The 25,440-nt window shown below is 34.4% G+C and overlaps 1 pseudogene; it reads right to left on the reverse strand.

Moving 5' to 3' along the window:
- Positions 1–24,924, reverse strand: part of LOC148240140 (protein kinase PINOID-like) — a 72,129-nt pseudogene extending 47,205 nt beyond the window's left edge.
- Positions 24,925–25,440: the final 516 nt, after the last annotated feature.

The raw sequence follows: 25,440 nt of genomic DNA on the forward strand, positions 1-25,440 counted from the left end.
AACTTCTATATCGACAAAAAGAAGTAGAATAGAAACTGAAAATAAAATAGTTTATCTCTATGTTCTAAAACCTAAAGAAAATTCAATCTCCTCTGTTGCAAGACACTAAAACTTCCCTCTCTCTATTACTCGCATCTCATTCCAGTCATCGCCATCACCTCTCATTATTCATTGAGGTATCAGTTTTCATTATCAATCATTAAATATTGTACCTTAGACAGTAAATTTATATTATTTAATTCACTCACTTGTACGAGATTGAATTATTTATTCAAGTATCCTACCTTATTATTTGACTGTGAACTCCAAATTTAGCCTTATTTCTTCATAGTACTGTATAAGTCAGTAAATAATGTAAGTTAGTACAATAACATCCAATACAACATACACTTTTTCCTTTTAAAGAAAATCATTGGTAAAAACCATTTTGCTTAAGCAAGTGAACAAAAAACTAAGACTAATTATATATCTTTCAGAAGTCTTTGCTACTTCTCTGGCTATGTTATATACTATCTGATTACACTTTTACATCTAATTAAGAAGAATAGAAACAAAATGTTGAATGAAAGTTACTTTTAGATACAACTAAAAATGAAACAATAAATGACACAATTTTAGCGGGTGATGGAGGTTGTCACTAGAAGTCAAAATGTTGCTAAGTAAATAAATATATTGCAAATAAAGGAAGCCACTTGTCCATTTCATGCACAATCTATCCATTTCTTTGGAAAAAAATTATTTAACTTTTATATCGGCAAACTAAATACATAAGAAGCTGGAAATAAAATAGTTCATCTTTATGTACTCAAACCTAAAGAAAATTTGATCTCTTCTATTATAAGACATCAAAGCTTCTATCTTTGTATTAGTTGCAGCTAGTTGTAGTCGTCATCGATCGCATCTCATTATTTATTAGAGCATCAGTTCTCCTGATCAATTGTCAAATCATTGTAATTTTAGCAGCAAATGTACGTCATTTGATTCATTCATTTATATGAGATTAAATAATTCATTCAAATTAAGTTTTACTTTGTTATTTGATTGACCTACAAAATTAGTCATATTTCTCTCTAGTGGGGTGTTAGTTTATGCAATGTAAGTCAATACAATAACAACGATTATAACATTTACTTTTTTAAAAGAAAATGTCATCATCCATAAACAGTAATAACCATTTTGCTCAAGCAAGTCAACAAAAAATTTAGGCTCATGAATAAATATATATCTTTCAATAGTCCTAACTACATTTCTATCTAAGTTATGTACTATTCGATTAAGCTTTTAAATCTAACTAAGAAGAAAAGAAACAAAATACGGAATGAAAACTTAAACATCCTCAAGTAACAACCCAAACTTTAGAAAAATATTCATCAAGTATAAAATTTGTATCTGGTACCTTTAATAAGGGTCTTATTACAGGTAGAAATTAGACAATAGATGATATAATTTTAGTGGTTGATTCAGACTGTCACAAAAGTTGAAATGTTGCTAAGTAATATGCAAGGAATAGAGGAACTCACGTGTCCATTTCGTGCCCACCCTATCTATTTCTTTACTTGAAAAAAAAAGTTGTTTAACTATTGTATCAACAAAAAAGAGTACCAAAAAAAAAAAAAATAAAATAATTCATCTTTATCTTAAAACCTAAAGAAAATGTGATCTACTTTGTTGCAAAATACCAAAGCTTTTATTTTTGTGTTGGTTGCATTTCATTGTAGTCACCATCAATCACCTCTAATTATTCATTGAAGCATCAATTCTCATAAGTGGTCATCAAATACTATATTTTAAACAATAAATATACATAACTAAATTCACTTATTTTTTACAAAATTAAATAATTCATTCAAATTAGGTTCTATTTTATTATTTGATTGAAGTGTAAATTTAGTAGTATTTGTTTTTAGTACTGAATCAACTATGATTTTCTTAAGGAAAAATCATTATTCATTAACAATTAAAAACATCATGCTCAAGTAAGTGACCAAAACCATCATGGTTAAGTAACTGAAGAAAAAACTAAGGAGGTATATGAACAATTATCTATCTTTCAGAAGTCCTTACTCATCTCTAGCTAAGCTATGTATTATTCTTATAATACTTTTGAATCCAACTATGAAGAAAGGAAACAAAATGAAGAATGAAAGCTTAAACATCCTCAAGTAATAACCTAAACTCAGAGAAATATTCATTAAGTATAAAATTTGTACTTGTTATAAAATTTTTCGTATAACTAAGTAAAACAAAATCCATACTAGATTAAATTTTAGGACAAAAAATTTGTCTCTTAGTTCTAGGTAACCTTAAAAAAAAAGACTAAAACCTTAAGATTTAAATGTAACACTGTAGTTTTAGAGCATTATTAAGACCTAATACATGCTCAAAACCTCATAGTTGTCTTAAGATAGGTCTAGAACAAGAGAACAATTTTAAAACCCTACACAACCTTTTGGCCAAACTATCATGTAACCTCATAGGTACTCAAAATAACTCAAGATGCAAAGAGTTTCCTTATCCTCAACTATCCTTGAACCTTAGCATTTTTTATCCCAAATTAGGTAACCAGTGCTGAAGCACTACACAAGGACCCATGAGTTTCCCAACTTTGTGTTAATTTAAAGGAGTGCGCTTGCACTTGCGAGGGGTGGTGCTTGTTTCCAACTGCATCAACATACATACCACATTCAGTGAATAATAATAATAATAATAATAATGAAGATTTTAAAATCAAAATCTACAATGTTTAATATTTTAAAAAAATAGTTTTATTTTTTATTAAAATGTAAACTTTACATCTTCAGTGAAACTTAAACTCGTAATTATAAATAAAACACAAAAGTTTTAACTACTACTATATTGTTATAATTCATTATACTTGCTAATAGCTATAATTATGTAGTTGGCAAAATAGATTTTTAATTAAGTAAAACTCATATTGTATAATTCTACAAATTTAAATTTAGTTAAAACTTTACAAAATACATAAAATAAAATATTACCTTAAGAAGGATTTTTATTCTTTCCTTCAGCAATGTGAATTCATTTTTGATTGCATCCATTGCCACTACGGTCCTTTTGTTTAACAAAAAAAGAAATTAGAAAAATTAGAAAAAAAAACAAAAAAGAGATATGCTAATTGATTTATGACGTCATTGTTGTCCCCATGAATCACCTCTCATTATTTATTAAAGCATAAGTTCTGCTCATCGATCGTCAAATATTGTATCTTAAATAGTAAATGTACATCATTTTATTTATTCATTTGTATGAGATTAAATAATTCATTCAAGTTAAGTTCTACTTTGTTATTTGATTGACCTAGAAAATTAGTCATATTTCTTATTAGTACAATATTACTTTATACAATGTAAGTCAATACAATAACATTCATTACAACATTTAATTTTTTATGAAAAAATCATCCTCCATTAACAGTAAAAACCATTTTGCTCAAGCAAGTTAATAAAAAACTTAGGCTAATGAATAAATTTATATCTTTCAATAGTCCGTACTACATTTCTAGCTAAGTTATATACTATTTGATTAAACTTTTAAATCTAACTAAGAAAAAAAGAAACAAAATACAGAATGAAGGCTTAAACATCCTCAAGTAACAACCCAAACTTCAGAAAAATATTCATCAAGTATAAAATTTGTACTTAGTACCTTTAAAAATGGTTCTCTTACAGCTAAAAATTAGACAATAGACGATATAATTTTAGTGGTTGATTTAGACTATCACAAAAGTGGAATTGTTGCTAGGTAATATGCGACAAATAGAGGAGCTCATGTGTCAATTTTGTGCCCATCTTATCTATTTCTTTACTTGAAAAAAAAAATTGTTTTAACTTTTGTATCAACAAAAAGGAGTACAAAAAAAAAATAGAAAATAGTTCATCTTTGCCTTAAAACCTAAAGAAAATGTGATCTACTTTTTTACAAGATACCAAAACTTTTATTTTTATGTTGGTTACATTTCATTGTTGTCACTATCAATCGCCTCTCATTATTCATTGAAGTGTTAGTTCTCATAATTGGTCATCAAATACTATATTTTAAATAATAAATATACATCATTCGATTCACTTATTTATTATAATATTAAATAATTCATTCAAATTAGGTTCTATTTTATTATTTGATTGAATTATAAATTTAGTAGTATATGTTTTTAATACTAAATCAACTTATACAATGGAAGTCAATACAATAGCATCCAATATAACATTATTTCTTTTAAGATAAAATCATTCTTAATTAACAATAAAAACCATCATGCTCAAGTAAATGACCAAAACCATCATGCTAAGTATGTGAAGCAAAAACGGAGGTTCATAGACAATTATCTATCTTTCAGAAGTCCTTACTCATCTCTAACTAAGCAATGTCTTATTCTTATTATACTTTTGAATCCAACTAAGAAAGTAAACAAAAGATAAAATGAGTAAATTTAAATAAGTTCAAAACATATGAAATTGAATTTGATAAGTTATGTGAATAGTTTGTTGAAAATTTTAATACTTTATTCTATTTAATATATTTAAGAATATGTTTAATATACTATTGAAATATAATTATCTCTTGTAATATTACCTGGATTAGTAAAAATATATAATATGTAACACCCAAATAAAAATAAAAATTTTTATTTTATTTATTTTTATTTTTATTTATTTGTTTGATTTTTTATTTAATTTAATTTAATTTAGTTTAATGAAAATAAAAATAATAATAGTGATAAAATTGGGTAAAAATATTATTTGGGTTTAATTGAAATTGATTTTGGGAAAAAGGGGTGAAAATTTGGATTCTGGGGGTGTTTTTGAAAAGAAAATCGCAAACCGGGGGTCAAAACGTAATTTAAAAAAGTTGTGCCACGTCAGCACCCCGTCAGCAGCCATGTCAGTGGTCCGGTCAGCAGCCCCGGCCAACCAGGACGCGCCGCGTGGCAAGGAAACACTGACCAGGGGACGGGCCACGTGGGCGATCCGCGTGCGCGCGATCGGACGGCCTAGATCCGTTCCCGTGCGTACGGACGGCCCAGATCAAACGTGCGCACGAACGGCCCAGATTCAATCAGGCACGGACGGTCCAGATTGCATCGTGATGGACGGCCCATATTTAATCCCAATTAAATCGCGATCGAACGGTCCAGATTTAATCTTGATGAACGGCTGAGATTAAAAGGAAAAGGGTATAAATACCCCCACCCACACCTAATCAGAAAACCCTAGCTACCAGTGCCTCGCCGGAGAAGAAGAACCAGACGCCGGAGGAGCCGACCGCCGCCACCCACCGCCGCACCGGAGAAGTTTCCGATCGCCGATTGAGGTAAATTTTCTCCTCCCTGCTCATTTTTCGATGCTGAGTCTGCCTATGGCCAAACCGGAGCCAAACCACTGGCCAAACGGCCGAAAAGCCCAGCTGAAACCCAGTAGCACCGCCGCGCCCCTCCTCGATTTTTGCCTCCGATGAGGCCCTTCCCGGCCTCCGTTTGATGCAAATTTTATACCACTGTGATCACCATTTTTTTCTCTACAGGTTGATCAGAGCCAAACATCAAAACGCGACTCACGCCGGAGGAGCCGCCGCACTCGAGATCACCGCTGCCGGTAAGCTTCAGTTTTTCGTGATTTTTTGGCCCACCGAGGACCCTAGGGTTGTTTTATCGCAGGGACCGATGCAAGGGTGGCCGAATTCAGCCGAAAACGGCCAACCCAAGGCGAATCGCCGCCGCTTGTCGCAGGAGCACGACGGAGCCGTCGTGCCGGAATTGCAATATTGGCCGAAAGGGGCCCTAGGTCTAATTTGGGATTTTTTGGGACACGTGCAGGTACCAGTAGTGCGTTTCAATTTCCCAGGAAAAATTCAGGAAAAATTAGGGACAGCCTGTAGGCGCACTGTAGAGCCGTATTCAGACCCCGAAACAAGTAAAGACCCCTCACCCTATTTCCTATCACGATATTGAAGCCAAATAAATAATTAAACTGTACTGTGTAACTTTATAGATGTATAATTGATTAAAGTTGCCAATGGAGCCCGAGTCTGATACTCGGTTGGTCTGTTATTGTTTGATTTAATTTCCAGTATTAAATGCAGCATGATGTCTGATGTAATTATATTATGGTCTCGTATGCATGAATCATGGTTTCTTTTATTATGGTTGGTATTATGCTTAACCCGATACTGTGTTGTCTTGTTTGGTGTCCATTACTGGTTTACATGTTGTGTGTGTTTGGATGATTGAAACCAAGAAAAAGGGCAAAAAGGTTATGTGAATTGATAAGTGGATAATGTGGACAGCCTGACTAGATATCCTGGGAGATGGTGGACAGACCGAGTCCGTAGAGAACCCTACCGGAAATGTGGTCTCTCATACCGGACGGGGTATGGAGACCTTATGTGTTTTGGCGCCCATACCGGACGGGGTGTGGGGACGGCCCGTTTCACCCTCATACCGGACAGGGTATTGAGGTTCATGGTTTTGGCGCCCATACCGGACGGGGTATGGGGACGGCCCTGGAATCAGGTTGTGAATGTTAATGGTTCACATGTAGAGGGGACCCCCTATGGATCCCCAGGGATACTAGTAGGCTGGTAAAAGAGGAAATCTATTTCCTGATGATTGAAATGTAAAAGTGTGATATATGTTGTGTTATAAAGTGTATATGATTTCATGATATTGTAAGGTTATTATTTTCAGATGTTGTTTTCATGGATCTTGCTGAGGTAAGTGGACAGTAAAGGATTTTATTATTGATAAAAGAATTTGTTATAAATTATGCTCCATTGGTCATTTTGTTTTACACCCACCTTTACTTCCGTGGCGGTGAGATAGTGTGATGTCTTTACTGGGCTGGTGTAGCTCATTCCTTATTTAACCATTTCAGATCTGGGAGACGTTGTTCCCGAGCCTGTTCCACAGGAAGACGGCGAAGGGGACGCCTAAAGACTCTATAGTTATATTTATAGTTTTTATTTTGAGTGTCTCTCTTAGTTAGCTTGTAATTTCATGTTTTGAGTACGTTTTAGTTATTGTGTAAGGGATGCTAATTAAAATTTTTATTACGCTTCCGCATTTGACATTTTTAATACATATATTTCATTTAAATTTCCGGGGCCGTTACATAATATATATAATATTTATTAATATATAAACTGGTTCATGAACTTGTAAACTTAATTCCTTCATATTTGAATTTGGCTTTTATATTTTAACATTTTGGGACCATATTAAAATATGAAAAGAAAATTTTATTAATTAATAAAGATGAAAATGAAGATGGTATCTATATATATATATTTATGAATAAATATGATAGAATCTCGAAGGTGCAAAGGGGAAAGGTTAGAAACTTCAAAGAAGATACTTATGATTGAGAATTATATAAATATATAATGTGTGTGTCTACATATATATATATATATAACCATCTCAATTTATCAATATATATATGTGTGTGCATGTGTATATAGATAATGTTTGTACGTATATCACGATACTAATTGCGCTAAATATCATTATAATAAATTAATGATTGTATAATCATATAATATATTTTTATAGATACAGATAATTAATGTTGTTGTATGTACGTATCGGGCAGCAGCTTCGTTGAAGCATTTATCTGGCTGCCTTTGACGAAGGACGTGAAGGTCACCGTCAGGACAGAACTAAGTGAGTAAACACGACCACCAATCACAAATGAATTTCAAACTTATTGGTGCCACATATGATTGCTCATACGCTATCACATTTATGAATTATATGTTTATATATATATATATATACATGTGTCAAGGCATATGATGAAAAGAGTAAGGAAGGGTAAACTGTCAAACATAATTAACGACGTCATAAACCAAATCAAATAGTGAATATAGTAAATTAATTTCATACTTATTTTTTATTGTACATATTATTTATATATTTCTTTACTGAGTTCTCTTAAAATTTTTTTAATTTTTTTTTTAAAAAGGTGCGTAGGCAATGAATGCAACCAAACATGAATTCTCAGTAATAAAGGAAAAAATAAAAATATTTCTTTAGGTAGTATTCTATTTTATATATTTTATAAAATTTATTTTCACATATATCTTTTTCTCTTATAGAATTCATAAAAATTTTAATTGAATTTAAATTTACAAACTATTACAGTATAAAATATTCTACATTTTTAGCTAATGTTAAACTTATAAATTTTAAATAGAACATAAGAGTTTTAACTACTATCATATTGTTATAGTTAATTATAATTATCAATGCCTATAATTATGCAATAGGCAAAACAAATTTTCAATGAAGTAAAACTCTTGCTATAAAAGTATGCAAATTTAAATTCGATTAAAATTTTCACAAAGTCCAAAAGAAAAAAGATATCCATGAAAATAAAATTTTATAGTATATATAAAAAAAATATTACCTTAAGAAGGATTTTCATTTTTTCCTTCACTAATGAGAATTCGTGTTTGATTGCATATAATTCTTCCATGCACTTTTTTATTCAAAAAAAAGAAATTTAGAAAAAAAAAACTCAGCAAAGAGATATATTAGTAATATCTGTAATAAAAAATAAGTATAAAATTCATTTACTACATAAATATATAGAGACTGTTAATTGAGTTATGATGTCAATTGTATATAAAAGCTTACTCTTCCTTACTCTTTTTATCAAATGCCTTGAGGAATTTCTCACATTTCAATGCCATTTGACAAGTGCGAAGGCTGCAATTAATATCAGCTAATTATTTTTTAAAAAACAAAAACTAGGTACATCTATTAATTAAGTGATATGCATCAATCATAACACAATACAAATAATCTCCAAGAATACACATAAAACTACACTTTGACTCGAGATTAGTCAAGTGATATACACTAATTACAATACAATACAAATAACTTTCAAATGATGACATACATAAAAATACATTCTCACTCGAACTTATAATCTCTTGTAAAAGAAGAAACACATTAACTATTAAACTAATTATTTAATTAATTAAGTATACACATATATAATTAATTAAATTAATTATTATTTATTTTTAGGTAGATATCTAAGTACTTTTATCCTTATCTATAAGAGTATGAGTTCAAATCAGACTATACATCTCATTATATATCATTGAACTATTAAAATATACGAATTTTTACTTGCAAAAATTGTACTTGAGAATTTTTATTATTAAATATATATTATAAGATCAATAATAACACACATAAATACTCTAAATTAAAAAATTTTGAGCTATGATGATTAATATTACTTATATACTTTGAGGAGGCTCCTTTAATCTTGACGCAAAGTGCATAACTCTTAGGAAAATCTGCATAAGATAATTTGTCCTTACGAATTAAGAGAAGAAGACCAAATAACTAAAACCGATCAATTAATCAAATATGGTTAATAACTACTCAAATCTATATCGAGATATATATTATGTACACATACAAAGCTTTATCCATGTTTGACAAGATGATTTCAGATTCAGCCACAAAGGTGGAAAGTAAATCATAGAAATAATTAGGACCGCAACTAGAATCTCCTTTCATTTCTTACGTTGCTGCAAGAAAGTGATCTACCTATCCTTTTAAAAAATTGAATGCAAATCAATCGATGACATTGATATATATACATAATCGGTAAACAAATAAGAGAAAAATAGATCAGTGGTTAAGCACTAAATCTCTTGTTCCATTGACGGGATCATGTAGAGGATTTGTTGAGCACTATTTCCCTTTTTTTTTATTTCCTATCCCTCTCCCATTCTCATCCTTTCAATTTTCCTCCTATGTTTCTAGCATTTCTCCTTTGTCCTCTCCTCATAGCTGTCCACACAATAATTCCATCATTTCGTATGATCTTCTGTTTATCTTTAGATCTCATTCTCCATTTTTTTGTTTTTACTCCTGGTTCTAATCTGATTTCAAGAAAATTTCCCTATTCCCATATCAACTCATTTCTTCCCAAAAATATCTCAAATAATTTAAAAGATAAATCCTACTTAAGTGGTGAGAGTCAAATTTCACTTACCTTTCTTCTCAATGACGACGTTAATATGATTGACGGATCCCTCCCTTGTTCTGCTCCTGATTCCACCACTAGCTGATTAATCTGATTGAAGAAATCACACAAAAACTTCCTCTCAGTTTACCCTAGCTATGAATTTTCTTCCTCTCCCTCTTCTCCTGCAGCTCGACGTCCTCCTTTAAAGTGAAGAAGCAACCATTAGAACCATTGAAGATGGCAACAAAATCCCTAAATTAAATAGAGATACAAAATAGTTATTGATAATTGAGGCATAATCAATATTTTTACTTTTAATAACTAAGGAAAAAACTAATAACATCTTCTTAAATATAATTATATATTTATATATTTACTTTTTGAAAAGAAGATTTTTAACTCTTTAATTGCTTAAGTAGTAATCATATTTTTAAATTTTAAAGACTAATGAAGAAAAGAAATCTTTAAACTTTGAGTTCTAATAAGCATTCAATTCTCTAAATTTAGATATTCTTTAAGTCTAATCTTATAATAAATTTTTTTATAGATAACATAATGAAAATAATATTAAAATTCTAAAATATTTGATTACATAAGTTCAAAATAATGAAAATAAGATTTTTATCTCTTTAATTTTTAAATTTTAAAGAATAATGTAGAAAGAAATCTCTAAATTTTAACTCCTAGTAAGTATTGAATTCTCTATATTTCGATAATTTTTTAGTATAACCTTGTAATAATTCTTTTAAATATTACATACTTTAAAATGAAAAATAATGTTAAAACTCTAAAATATTTGATTAGTTTAAAAGTAGATTATAACACTTTTATTTTTTTTTTCTTGATGCTTTTGGCTTTTTTTTCATTCTTTCTTTAATGCTATGATGCAATATTTAGATAGAAAATAATAAGATAGTTTTTCTTTTATAAAATTCGTTCTATTAATTTCTTTACGACAATATAATTTCTTCATAATCTTATCCTCACATTTGTTATTGTGTTACGATCTGATCAATTTTAGGTGATATAGAAATATAAGAAGAGTTAGAAAATAATTGGGAGGAAAAACATAAGGAAACGAAATCAAAAAACAAGAGTTGGACTAGACGCATTATAGAGATAAGTTCTCTTTTTTTTTTCCTAATGCATAACGCACAATTAGGTAGTAATTATAGAGTAGATTCATTATAAGAAGTCATATTCTTCCAATGATTCCTAAGTTTCAGACCACGAACTAACTCAAATCACAAATTTGACTTTCTATGAAATTATCTCTTTACCCTAGATAATAAAAAAACATAAAAGTACAATTTAAATTAAATATGTCTAAAAGTATATAAGTGTATTTACATTAAGCAGTATTAAATCTATCTTGTTCACATGATTTTATTTTTACTTTTTGTGTAATTATTAGTAATCCTTTACTTGTTTTATTAGGTATATCTAATTTTATTTTTGAACCACTTATATTTTTAGGTTGAATTCATTGAATGAAATTTTGTTTCATAATCCTTCATATATAGAAAGATCAATTAGAATTAAGTTCTCAAAAAAATAAATAAGAGAGTTTAAATATTAAAATTGTGATATATTGTTAAATTATAAAATATGGAAGAAATGTAGCAATTAAATTTCTTAAGAAAATGATGAAGCTTGTTTAGAAATTAAAGCAAATGGGACAATTAGATACATATACAAATATTTTAACTTCTAATACTATCTATACTATACTGTATTTTTTTTTTACAAAATAGTTTCTCAATTAGTGTAATTTGACCCACAACCTAAAATTTCTATGTAATTTCTTAATTTACAAATTAAAAATATATACATATATATGAGGTTAATTTCTATTGTTGTTGGAAATATATTTATTTTTTTGTTTTTGATATTTTTTTGGTACAGTTTGAGTGAAGGATTGTGGCTAGTGCTAGGACTGGATAAAGAAAAAGTTGTTAAATGCTATATGTTTAGTTTCCTTTATGAGCTGATGCTAAGAACTAAAAACCTACAAGTCTGTAGTAATCCAAATTATATACTGAATAAAAATATGAGTTTGCAAGAAAAATCTTATCATCACTCTCTCAGACAATGCCTTACATACAAGTTGAATTTTCTCAACTAATCTGGAATCAACTGAGGAAATGTATTAAAAAGTTCTATTGTCAAGAATTAATTTAAATGGCATGGTGATGATTTATGAGACAAGAAAATACCATAACCAATACAAAATAATTTACAAGATACAAAAAATGTCATAATCAAACAATTGAGTTAAAATAATGTAAAGGTATTCTCGATTTACAATGAACTCTTTAAAAGAATGCCTTCCACTCCTATAGTACTATGTATATGATATAAAGTCTGTAAACAGGAAACAATTTGTTTAATCTCCATCCAAGAAAATGTTTCAAGCTAATGTTAATCCTAAATCAGCATATCATCTTTACATTAAGATCCTATGATACCCGAATCAATGCTCAAAAGCTTTAACCCCCAAATAAAATGAAAAATAATCCACTGTTGTCATTACCTTTATACATTTAAGTTGTTCAGATAGGTAAGTTGAGCTACAAATTGAAGTTACCTACCCATGTGTGAAAGCAACTTCAGAATCTTATATTACGTAAGTCTTTTAGGAGTTCTTCTGACCACGCTTTCTTTTCGGATTAGTCCTTATCATGCAAGAGAAGGCTTTGGCAAGCTTAAAATCCTCTTTAGTTATCATAATTTTGGCTGCACTTGTGTCTGCAAGTAGAAGCTTAGCCACAAGGTATCCAACAATTGACCATGTCTAGAATAACTGTGATTGCTTCCCGATGAACCTTCCTCTTTTTGTGTCATGGTATTAAGGCCATTTGTCTCTTGATTTGCGTCTTTCAACAACTTAAATAGCTCTTGTAGGGATTTCTGGTCTTTTCATCTTTATGGATGCAATAGTAAGCTACAAAAAGTCCATTTTTAAAATCCTTAGCCGCACTGCCAACATTCCTTCATTATTGCTTTATTTTATAAAGCATCCACAAGGTGCCATATCCTATTAGATTCAATCATGACAACTCAGGAAACTTATACCTAAATATAACTTCTACAAAGGGTTCTTTGGAGCAATGAATAAATCATTAGTAGCAGAGAGAATATTTAAGAATAACAAACTAACCTACCATAGTAGAGTTGGCCAAGAACCACCATTGTTGTAAGACCAAGGCCTGTATTAGAAGGAAACACACTGAGAAATATTAAAGATAATGAAGAAATAGATCATAAATAAATAATACAAGAGTAGATATCTTACGTGTCCTTGGAATCACTACCAGTGATTATTTGCCACTCCTGACTTCTAAGAGGGGGATAACATAGCTTGAATGGCATGTCTGCTACCAAATCTGCCCATTTCACTTTAATAAGATCAAGTATGGCATGTGACTGATCAGCTGTTGCCAGACTGCTTACAATAAACCATATGTGTTACCTGTAAGTTTCCAATTAGATAACCTCCTTTATTAGGCATCCATTCCACCAACCAAGGAGAAATTTCATCTAGGTAAATGTTGAACTTATTAAATACAACATATGAGTACTCGTAAGTCTTGTAACGGTAAATCTCATTAAGTTTTCACAAATCAATCCAATAATACTCCTTGGTGTGGAATGAAAGAGCAAGTAGGTGATTATTCAGTGCCCAGATAAGATCAGCTGATCCTGCAAAATGAAAGCTTAAACATCCTCAAGTATAAACCTAAACTCATAAAAATATTCATGAAATATAAAATTTATACTTGGTACAAAATTTACCATATAATTAAGTAAAACAAAATCTATACTAAATTAGATTTTAGGACAAAAAATTTGTATCATAGTGCAACACCAAGAAAAAAAAGAAAAGATTAAAACTTTAAGATTTAGATGTAACACCGTAGTTTTAGAGCTTTATGAAGACTTAATACAAGCTCAAAACTTCATAGTTGTCTTAAGAAATGTCTACAATGTGAGAACAGTTTTAAAACCCTACACAACCTTTTGGCAAAGCTATCTTGTAATCTCATAGGTATCTCAAAATAACTCTACAAGCCAAAAGTTTCCTTATCCTCAACTACACTTCAACCTTAACATTGTTTATCCCAAATTAGGTGAGTAGTAATGAAGCACTACACAAGTACCCATGAGTTTCCCTTCTTGATGTTATCATGACCATGATGCAATACATTTTGGTTTTATCTAAGAAATACCTTAAAAAGAGTATTACTACCTCTTATACAACATATTAGAGAAATTAATATTACTTTTAGACTATTAAGTAAAGACATTAATTGAGAACAATTGAAAATGTTATATGTAACACCCACTAATTTTATAATATTTATTATTATTATTTTTAATTTAATTTAATTTAATAAAAATAAAAATAATAATAATGATAAAATTGGGTAAAAATTTTATTTGGATTTAGTTGAAATTGATTTTGGGAAAAAGGGGTGAAAATTTAGATTCTGGGGGTATTTTTGAAAAGAAAATCGGAAACCGGGGGTCAAAATGCAATTTAGAAAAATTGTGCCCCGTCAGCGCCATGTCAGCAGCCCCGTCAGCGGCCCAGTCAGCAGCCCTGGCCAACCATGTCGACCTAGGAACGGGCCATGTCGACCTAAGAACGGGCCACGTGGGCGATCCACGTGCACGCGATCGGACGGCCCAGATGCGTCCCCGCGCGCACGAACGGCCCAGATCAAGCGTGCGCATGGACGGCCCAGATGCACGCGCACGGACGGCCCAGATTTAATCACGATGGACGGCCCAGATTTAATCCAAATTAAATCGCAATCGAATGTCCCAGATTAAATCAAGATGGACGGCTGTGATTAAAAGGCAAAGGGTATAAATAAACCCCCCACACCTGACCACAAAAACCCTAGCCGCCAGCCCTCGCCGGAGAAGACGAACCAGATGCCGGAGGAGCCGGCCGCCGCCACCCGCCGCCGCACCGGGGAGTTTTTCGACCGCCGATCGAGGTAAATTTTGTACCCCCGGCTCATTTTTCAATGCTGAGTTCCCCTGTGGCCAAATCGGAGTCAAACTCCTGGCCAAACGGCCGAAAAACACGGCCGAAACTCAGCGGCGCCGCCACGCCCCTCCTCGATTTTTGCCTCTGATGAGGCCCTTCCCTGCCTCTGTTTGATACAATTTTTATATCACTGTGATCACCATTCTTTTCTCTACAGGTTGATCGGAGCCAAATCACCAAAACACGAACCTTGTCGGAGAGCCGCCGCACCCGAGAGTACCGCCGCCGGTAAGCTTCGGTTTTTCGTAATTTTTGGGCCCCCCGAGGGCCCTAGGGTTGTTTTATCACAGGGACCGATTAAGTGTGGCCGAATTCGGCCAAAAACGACCAACCCGAGGCAAATCGCTGCCGCAAGCGGCGGCGCCGTTGCCGGAGCACAGCGGAGCCGCCGTGCCAAAATTGCGATATTGGCCGAAAGGGGCCCCGGGTCTAATTTGGGATTTTTTGGGACACGTGCAGGTACCAGTAGTGCGTTTCAGTTTCCCGAAAAAAATTCAGGAAAAATTAGGGACAGCCTATAGGCGCACTGTAGAGCCGTATTCAGACCCCGAAAACAAGTAAGGATTCCTCACCCTATTTCCTATCACGGTATTAAAGTTCAATAAATGATAAAACGGTATTTCATGAATCAATAGATGTGTGAAATTGTTTAAGGTTGCTAATGGAGCCCGAGTCTGGTGTATTTATCGGTCAATTGTTGTTTGTTCTATTTTACAATTTTAAATGCGGTATGATGTCTAATGTTTCCATTTCATAGTTTCGTGTACAAACATCACTGTTTTATTGATTATGGGTTGAATGACTGAGAACCCGATGTTGTGTGTTGTTCTGTGTTGGCATAAATTACTGGTTTGCTGGTTTATGTGTGATTTGATGATGCTGACTGAGGAAAAAGGGAATAAAAGGTAATGTAAATTGATAATTGTATAATGTGGTCAGCTTGGCTAGATATCTTGGGAGATGGTGGATGGACCGGGTCCGTAGGCAACCCTACCAGGATTGTGGTCTCTCATACCGGACGGGGTATGGAGACCTTATGTGTTTTGGCGCCCATACCGGACGGGGTATGGGGACGGCCCGTTTCACCCTCATACCGGACGTGGTATTGAGGTTTATAGTTTTGGCGCCCATACCGGACGGGGTATGAGGATGGCCCTGGAATCTGATTACAAGTGTTAAGGGTTCACGGGTAGCGGGACCCCTATGGATCCCCATGGATACTAGTAGGCTGGTAAATGAGGAAAAATATGTTGTTTAATGATTGAGATGCAAAGGCGTGGTAAGTATTTTGTTATACAGTTCATATGATTTCATGATGATGACAATGTTATTGCTTTCGTATGTTATTTTATGAACTTCACCGAGGTAAGTGGACAGTAAAGGATTTTATTATTGATAAAAGAATTTATTGTAAATTATGCTCCATTGGTCTTTTTGTGTTTTCTACCCACCTTTACCTCCGTGACAGTGAGATAGTGTGATATCTTTACTGGGCTGGTGTAGCTCATTCCTTATTTAACCATTTCAGATCAGGAAGACATTGTTCCCGAGCCCGTTCCGCAGGAAGACGGTGAAGGGGACGCCTAAAGACTCCGTAGTGATATTTACAGTTTTTATTTTCGAGTTTCTCTTTTAGTTAGTTCGCTCTTTTATACTTTGAGCACGTTTTTGGTTTTAGTGTAAGGGATGTTAATCAAAATTTCTATTACGCTTCCGCATTTGACCTTTCTAATACACATATTTAATTTTAAAATTCTGGGGCCGTTACAGTTGGTATCAGAGCCGCGTTTTCTCGGACCCATCCCTTACACAATAGTGCCTTAGAGAAATACTCACCGATAGATCGTTACTCAACCATTCCTTATGAATGCAAGTACACGAAAATGAGGAGAGGAAGGCCCCCACTAAACTGAACGGCCCAAGATAATTCGCTTCGGGAGGATTTAGACAGACTATTTGAGATGGTGGAAGCTCTTGTAGCTGCCTAGTAAAGGCGAGAGGAGAGAAGGGAGTTACCCGGACCTCCTCCGCTATTGCAGGTTGAGCCCCCGCTACAGCAGGCTGATCCCGAGCCACCCCAGTAGGAGCCTGCTCCTCCACAGTACCACCCGGCACCACAGCCGCGGTACGACCCGGTACCACAGTCACGGTACTACCAGGCACCGCCACAGCACATTCCAGTGCCCCCACCACATCAGCAGGTGCCACCATAAGGCCCCCCAGTTCACCCTCAGCCGGCCCCAGTCCCTCTACCCCGGGACCCCACTCCTTCCTTGATCGACCCCGGCTTCATAGAGAGGTACAGAGGACTGAACCCTTCTACTTTTGTAGGGGGATCCTCTTTTGAAGAGGCCCAATACTGGCTGGCAGAGACTGAGAGAGCTTTTGAGACCTTGGGAGTAGTTCCTGAGTAGAGGGCTGCCACTGCCTCCTACATGCTGGTAGGGGAAGCAGTACGCTGGTGGGAGCTCAAGCAGACCACCCTGCCTACACCAGTTACTTGGGAGCAGTTCTTAGCAGCCTTCCACGCAGAGTATCTCCCTAAACACATCCGACACCTAAAGGAAATGGAGTTTGCTCAATTGGTCAAGGGAAACATGACAGTGTCGGAGTATGCCCGTAAGTTCCTAGAGCTGGGCCGATATGCCCCGGAGACATTGATGAATGAGGGCCGAAAGGCCAGGAAATTCCAGTGGGGTCTCCGTCCGGAGATCAGACAACACTTACTGGTAATGGAACTCGAGACATATTCAGCAGTCCTAGCAAAGGCGCAGATCATAGAAAGGAGCTTCGACACCCACCCTCAGCTAGCGGGGAGTTCCCGACCCTCAGCCCCGCTCCACAGGCCACCACCTACCGCACCTGTCCAACCCAGTAAGAGGCCCAGACCCGCCATCCAAGCCCCTCATCAGTCTACAGGGGCACCACGTGGGAAGATCTGCCAGCATTGTGGCAGGGATCACGGGGACCGACCCTGCTACCGCCTCAGCAACACCTGTCGCATATGCGGCAATGCCCAGCACTATGCAAGGGAATGCCCGAGGAACCAGAATCAAAGAAGGCCTCCAATCCAGGGCAGAGTTTACAACCTTACCCAGACGGATGCCGACGCAGACCCGGACGTGGTACATGGTATGTATACTATATCTGGCCACATTGCTCATGTTTTGTTTGACACTGGTGCATCACATTCTTTTGTTTCACATGTTCTTGCTTCCAAAATTTGTGTATCACCTGATAGACTTGATTCATTGTTGCTTGTATCTACCGCTGGGGGGGAGACATTGCTAGGAGAGGTTATCTACAGGGCATGTGCCGTGGAGATAGCAGATAGAAAACTGAGGGTAGACCTGATAGGGTTAGACACGGGGGATTTTGATGTAATCCTAGGAATGGATTGGCTAGCGGCGTATCACGCCACCATAGACTGCTTTAACAAAAAGGTTATATTTAATCCTCCCAACGAGGAGCCATTTACAAGTTAATAAAATAATTCAGTACTGATTTTCCCTGATGGCAAGTTTTCTTAATCCCCAGTGCCTTAATCTTGTATTTTCTCTAACTAGGTAAACCCAAGAAAAAAGTTTGTATCCAAGAGATTCTAGTAGTCCGAGACTTTCCAGACGTATTTCCAGATGAACTGCCCGGTCTACCAGTGGACAGAGAGGTCGAGTTCACCATAGACTTACAACCAGGTACCCAACCCATCTCGGTTGCTCCTTACCGAATGAGCCGCATTGAGATGGAAGAACTAAGGAAACATATCACTGAGTTACAAGACAGTGGTTTCATTAGACACAACGTTTCCCCTTGGGGTGCCGGAGTTACTTTTGCAAGGAAGGGAGATGGAACGTTGAGACTGTGCATTGATTACAGAGGGAAAAACAAGGTAACAATTAAGAACAAATATCCTCTTCCTCGGATTGATGACCTTTTCGATCAGTTGCAGGGTGCACAGGTCTTTTCTAAAATAGATCTACGATCAGGTTACCATCAGGTAAAGATAAGAACAGAAGACATCCCCAAGACGGCCTTCCGAACCAGGTACGGACACTATGAGTTCCTGGTCATGCCATTCGGGCTAACTAATTTCACGCGTATGGATGGCCCAGATTCAATCAGGCACGGACGACCCAGATCGCATTGCGATGGACGACCCATATTTAATCCCAATTAAATCGCGATCGGACGGTCCAGATTTAATCTTGATGGACGGTTGAGATTAAACGGCAAAGGGTATAAATAACCCCACCCACACCTGACCACAAAACCCTAGCCGCCAGTGCCTCGCCGGAGAAGAAGAACCAGATGCTGGAGGAGCCGGCCGCCGCCACCCGCCGCCGCACCGGAGAAGTTTTCGACCACCAATCGAGGTAAATTTTTTCCCCCTGGCTCGTTTTTCGATGCTGAATCTGCCTATGACAAAATCAGAGCCAAACGACTGGCTAACCAGCCGAAAAACCCCGCCGAAGTCCGGTGCCCCCGCCGCGACTCCCCTATGTTTTTGCCTCCGATGAGGCCCTTCCCAGCCTCTGTTCGATGCAAATTTTATACCACTGTGATCACCGTTCTTTTCTCTATAGGTTGATCGAAGCCAAACATTAAAACGCGACTCACGCCGTAGGAGCCGCCGCACCCAAGAGCATCGCCGCCGGTAAGTCTCAGTTTTTCATGGTTTTTTGGCCCTCCAAGGGCCCTAGGGTTGTTTTATCACAGGGACCAATGCACGTTTGGCCGAATTCGGTCAAAAACGGCCGAAAATAGCCAACCCGAGGCAGATCGCCGCCGCAGGCGGCGGCACCGTCATCGGAGCACGGTGGAGCCGCCGTGCTGAAATTCTGATATTGGCCGAAAGGGGCCCTAGGTCTGAATTGGAATTTTTTGGGACACGTGCAGGTACCGGTAGTGCATTTCAGTTTTTTTGAAAAAATTCAGAGAAATTAGGGACAGCCCGTAGGCACACTGTAAAGTCGATTTCAGACCCCGAAACAAGTAAGGATCTCTCACCCTACCTCCTATCACGGTATTAAAGCTTAAAAAATAATTAAACGGTATTTTGTGACTTTATAGATGTGAAATTGATTAAGGTTGCCAATGGAGCCCGAATCTGGAACATTGTTGGTCAGTTGTCGTTTGATCTATTTTTCAGTATTAAATGCAGCATGATATTTGATGTATTTATTTTATGGCCTCGTATGCATGAATTATGGTTTCTTTTATTATGGTTGGTATTACGGTGAACCCGATATTGTGTTGTTTTGTTTGGTATCAATTACTGGTTTACATGTTTGTGTATGATTGGATGATTGAGACCAAGGAAAAGGGCAAAAAAGTTATGTGAATTGATGAGTGGATAATGTGGATAGCCTGACTAGATATCCTGGGAGATGGTGGACGGACCGGGTCCGTAGGAAAACCTACCGGGAACGTGGTCTCTCATACCTGACAGGGTATGGAGACCTTATGTGTTTTGGCACCCATACCAGACGGGGAAGGGTGACGGCCCGTTTCACCCTCATACCGGACGGGGTATTGAGGTTCATGGTTTTGGCGCCCATACCGGACGGGGTATGGGGACGGCCCTGGAATCAGGTTATAAATGTTAATGGTTCACTGTAGTGGGGACCCCCTATGGATCCCCATGGATACTAGTAGGCTGGTAAAAGAGGAAATCTGTTTTCTGATGATTGAAATGTAAAGGTATGATATGTGTTATGTTATAAAGTGTGTATGATTTCATGATATTATAAGGTTATTGTTTTCATAGGTTATTTTCATGAATCTCACAGAGGTAAGTGGACAGTAAAGGTTTTTATGTTAATAAACGAGTTTGTTATAAATTATACTCCATTGGTTGTTTTGGTTTTCTACCAACCTTTACTCATGTGGCAGTGAGATAGTGTGATGTCTTTACTGGGCTAGTGTAGCTCATTCCTTACTTAACCATTTCATATCAGGAAGACGTGGTTCCCGAGCCCGTTTCGCAGGAAGACGGCGAGTTAGACGCCTAAGGACTTTATAGCTCCATTTATAGTTTTTATTTCGAGTATCACTTTTAATTAGCTTATTCTTTCATGATTTGAGTACGTTTTTGGCTATTGTGTAAGGGATGTTAATCAAAATTTTTATTACGCTTCCGCATTTAAGATTTTTAATATATACATCTTCATTTAAATTCTGGGGCCGTTACATTCTGCTCCTGACTCCACCACTAGCTGATTAATTTGATTGAAGAAATCACACAAAAACTTCCTCTCAGTTTACCCTGGCTATGAATTTTCTTCCTCTCCCTCTTCTCCTGCAACTCAACGTCCTCTTTTAAAGTGAAGAAGCAACCATTAGAACCATTGAAGATGGCAACAAAATCCCTAAATTAAATAGAGATACAAAATAGTTATTGATAATTGAGGCATAATCAATATTTTTACTTTTAATAATTAAGGAAAAACTAATAACATCTTCTTAAATATAATTATATCTTTACTTTTTGAAAAGAAGATTTTTAACTCTTTAATCGCTTAAGTAGTAATCAAATTTTTAAATTTTAAAGACTAATGAAGAAAAGAAATCTTTAAACTTTGAGTTCTAATAAGCATTCAATTCTCTAAATTTAGATATTCTTTAAGTCTAATCTTATAATAGTTTTTTTTATAGATAACATAATGAAAATAATATTAAAACTCTAAAATATTTTATTACATAAGTTCAAAATAATGAAAATAAGATTTTTATCTCCTTAATTTTTAAATTTTAAAGACTAATATAGAAAGAAATCTCTAAACTTTAACTCCTAGTAAGTATTGAATTCTCTATATTTAGATAATTTTTAAGTATAACCTTGTAATAATTCTTTTAAAGATTACATACTTTAGAATGAAAAATAATGTTAAAACTCTAAAATATTTGATTACATAAGTTTAAAAGTAGATTATGACACTTTTATTTTTTTTCTTTCTTGATGCTTTTGGCTTTTTTTTCATTCTTTCTTTAATGCTATGATGCAATATTTAGATAGAAAATAATAAGATAGTTTTTCTTTTATAAAATTAGTTCTATTAATTGCTTCACCACAATATAATTTCTTCATAATCTTATCCTCACGTTTGTTATTGTGTTACGATCTGATCAATTTTAGGTGATCTAGAAATATAAGAAGAGTTAGAAACTAATTGGGAGAAAGACAAGTAAAAATGTAAGAAAATGAAATCAAAAAACAAGAGTTAGACTGGAGGCATTATAGAGATAAGTTCTCTTTTTTTTCCCTAATGCATAACGCACAATTAGGTAGTAATTATAAAGTAGATTCATTATAAGAAGTGATATTCTTCCAATGATTCCTAAGTTTCAGACCGCGAACTAACTCAAATCACAAATTTGACTTTCTATGAAATTATCTCTTTACCCTAGATAATAAAAAAACATAAAAATACAATTTAAATTAAATATGTCTAAAAGTATATAAGTGTATTTACATTAAGCAGTATTAAATCTATCTTGTTCACATGATTTTATTTTTATTTTTTGTGTAATTACTAGTAATCCTTTACTTGTTGAATTAGGTATATCTAATTTTATTTTTGAATCACTTATATTTTTAGGTTGAATTCATTGAATGAAATTTTGTTTCATAATCCTTCATATATAGGAAGATCAATTAGAATTAAGCTCTCAAAAAATATAAATAAGAGAGTTTAAATATTAAAATTGTGATATATTGTTAAATTATAAAATGTGGAAGAAATGTAGCAATTAAATTTCTTAAGAAAATGATGAATCTTGTTTAGAAATTAAAGCAAATGGAACAATTAGATACATATACAAATATTTTAACTTCTAATACTATACTATACTATACTGTATCTATTTTAACAAAATAGTTTCTCAAATAGTGTAATTTGACCCACAACCTAAAATTGCTATGTAATTTCTTAATTTACAAATTAAAAATATATACATATATATGAGGTTAATTTCTATTGTTGTTGGAAATATATTTATTTTTTTGTTTTTGATATTTTTTTGGTACAGTTTGAGTGAAGGATTGTGGCTAATTCTAGAACCAGATGAAGCAAAAGTTGTTGAATGCTATATGTTTAGTTTCCTTTATGAGCTGATGCTAAAAACTAAAAACTTACAAGTCTGTAGTACTCCAAAAATATATACTGAATAAAAATATGAGTTTGCAAGAAAAATCTTATCATCACTCTCTAATCACTCTCTCAGACAATGCCTTACATACCAGTTGAATTTTCTCAACTGATTTGGAATCAACTGAGGAAATGTATTAAAAAGTTCTATTGTCAAGCATTAATTTAAATGGCATGGTGATGATTTACGAGACAAGAAAATACCATAACCAATACAAAATAATTTACAAGATACAGAAAATGTCATAATCAAACAATTGAGTTAAAATAATGTAAAGATATTCTCGATTTACAGTGAACTCTTTAAAAGAATGCCTTCCACTCCTATAATACTATGTATATGATATAAAGTCTGTAAACAGGAAACAATTTGTTTAATCTCTATCCAAGAAGATGTTTCAAGCTAATGTTAATCCTAAATCAACATATCATCTTTACATTAAGATCCTATGATACTCGAATCAATGCTTAAAAGCTTTAACCCCCAAATAAAATGAAAAATAATCCACTATTGTCGTTACCTTTATACATTTAAGTTGTTCAGATAGGTAAGTTGAGCTACAAATTGAAGTTACCTATCCTTGTGTGAAAGCAACTTTAGAATCTTATATTACGTAAGTCTTTTAGGAGTTCTTCCGACCACGCTTTCTTTTTGGATTAGTCCTTATCATGCAAGAAAAGGCTTTGGCAAGCTTAAAATCCTCTTCAGTTATCATAATTTTGGCTGCACTTGTGTCTGCAAGTAGAAGCTTAGCCACAAGGTATCCAACAATTGACCATGTCTAGAATAACCGTGCTTGCTTCCCGATGAACTTTCCTCTTTTGTGTCATAGTATTAAGGCCACTTGTCTCTTGATTTGCGTCTTTCAACAACTTAAATAGCTCTTGCAGGGATTTCTGGTCTTTTCATCTTTATGGATGCAATAGTAAGCTACAAAAAGTCCATTTCTAAAATCCTAAGCCGCACTGCCAACATTCCTTCACTATTGCTTTATTTTATAAAGCATCCACAAGGTGCCATATCCTATTAGATTCAAGCATGACAACTCAAGAAACTTATACCTAAATATAACTTCTACAAAGGGTTCTTTGGAGTAATGAATAAAACACTAGTAGCAGAGAGAATATTTAAGCATAATAAATTAACCTGTCATAGTAGAGTGGGCCAAGAACCACCATTGTGGTAAGACCAAGGCCTGTATTAGAAGGAAACGTAGTGAGAAATATTAAATATAATGAAGAAATAGATCATAAATAAATAATACAAGAGTAGATATCTTACATGTCCTTGGAATCACTACCAGTGATTATTTGCCACTCCTGACCTCCAAGAGGGGGATAACATATCTTGAATGGCATGTCTGCTACTAAATATGCCCATTTCACTTTAATAAGATCAAGTATGTCATGTGACTGATCAGCTGTTGCCAGACTGCTTACAATAAACCATATGTGTTTCCTGTAAGTTTCCAATTAGATAACCTCCTTTACTAGGCATCGATTCCACCAACCGAGGAGAAATTTGATCTAGGTAAATGTTGAACTTATTAACTACATCATATGAGTACTCCTAAGTCTTGTAACGATAAATCTCATTAAGTTTTCACAAATCAATCCAATAATACTCCTTGATGTGGAATGAAAGAGCAAGTAGGCGATTATTCAGTGCCTGGATAAGATCAGCTGATCCATCTTCTAAAGCAAGCATTTCTTGTGCACAGAGTAAGGTAAAATAAAATATTGCTTGCAAGAAAAGAAAAAGGATTAACTGAAGATACCACAAGAAAAAAAGGTAAACAAATAAGATCTCTTAGTTATAAACTTATAAATTTAAATAATAGCTGATTCATGTAGGTTAGTGAGTCAAATCACAATCTGTTGTTTCCACCAACATGTTACAAACATACTTAATGCACAAACCAGATCTCCATAGAGTCAAACATGTAAGCTATGAACTATCTTAAAAAATATAAGCTATAAACTACACAATCTCCATCATTTTGAGGAGTTGCACCATTCGAAAGCAACCAAATATACAATGAATAATAATACTAATAATTGAACATTTTTTGAATTGATCAGACTAGAATCATGTGATTATTACACCTGCCAGAAACTCACTTGAGAAGTACCAAGATATGATATCAATTTAACTCAAGCTTCTCAATTACTTAATCCTTGCTTTATTTTTAAACTTCCACTATTGTTTCCCAAATTGATTTAG

Source organism: Carica papaya, chromosome 9, assembly GCF_054855325.1.
Source record: "Carica papaya isolate Zhongbai chromosome 9, ASM5485532v1, whole genome shotgun sequence".
NCBI lineage: Eukaryota > Viridiplantae > Streptophyta > Magnoliopsida > Brassicales > Caricaceae > Carica > Carica papaya.